General features: G+C 51.8%; 1 long non-coding RNA gene across 1 annotated transcript; it reads left to right on the forward strand.

Annotated features, from left to right (window-relative positions):
* Window positions 1-213: 213 nt before the first annotated feature.
* LOC107181435 lies at window positions 214-596 on the forward strand. The gene is made up of 2 exons (XR_001512136.1): window positions 214-291; window positions 540-596. It is a non-coding gene; the product is annotated as an uncharacterized LOC107181435 (long non-coding RNA).
* The last annotated feature ends 1 nt before the right edge of the window (window position 597 follows it).

The following is a 597-nucleotide window of genomic DNA, read 5'->3' on the forward strand; positions in this document are numbered from 1 at the left end:
TGGTCTGAGGCCAGGCCCACCAGAGCCTGAGTAAATTAGAGGCGGGGCCACACGACCAATCTGAGCATCACATGAGTTTCAGCTTCCACATCCTGTAATTGCAGGGTCAGGGGGAAGGTTCTCTTCACGCTCACCTCCACCAGTTTGCTGGTGCCTGGATTCCCTTTTCCAGGGAACGAGACTTTCCTCTCTGAATACAGCTGAGAATAAACTTTCAAATCCCCTCAGGAGAGAGGAAACTGAAATCCGCACCCGCTGGCTCCACACATAGAGTTTTGGAGTCAAATAGTTGTGAGTTCTAATTCTGGCTCTGGCGATAGCTCTTCCTTGGTATCTGGGGCGGGGGGAATCACAGATGCCTGGTCCTCTGTGTGCCCCGCCATAGCATGGAGACAACCCAACCTCTGAGGAGGGCCATGGGAAAGACCAAAGTAGGCAAGACTGATGAGGCCCAAATGCTCAGCATGACGCTGCATAGAGAAGGGCTCAGCACATGGCTGTCATGAGGAATGACAGGGTGAATTCTGGTTGTTGCACAGGTTGAAAATCAGTAATGTCCGCATCTTGAATTTCAAAGCCGAACCAACTCCTGATGGC

This window comes from Myotis davidii, unplaced genomic scaffold (genome assembly GCF_000327345.1).
Source record: "Myotis davidii unplaced genomic scaffold, ASM32734v1 C62805948, whole genome shotgun sequence".
Taxonomy (NCBI): Eukaryota; Metazoa; Chordata; class Mammalia; order Chiroptera; family Vespertilionidae; genus Myotis; species Myotis davidii.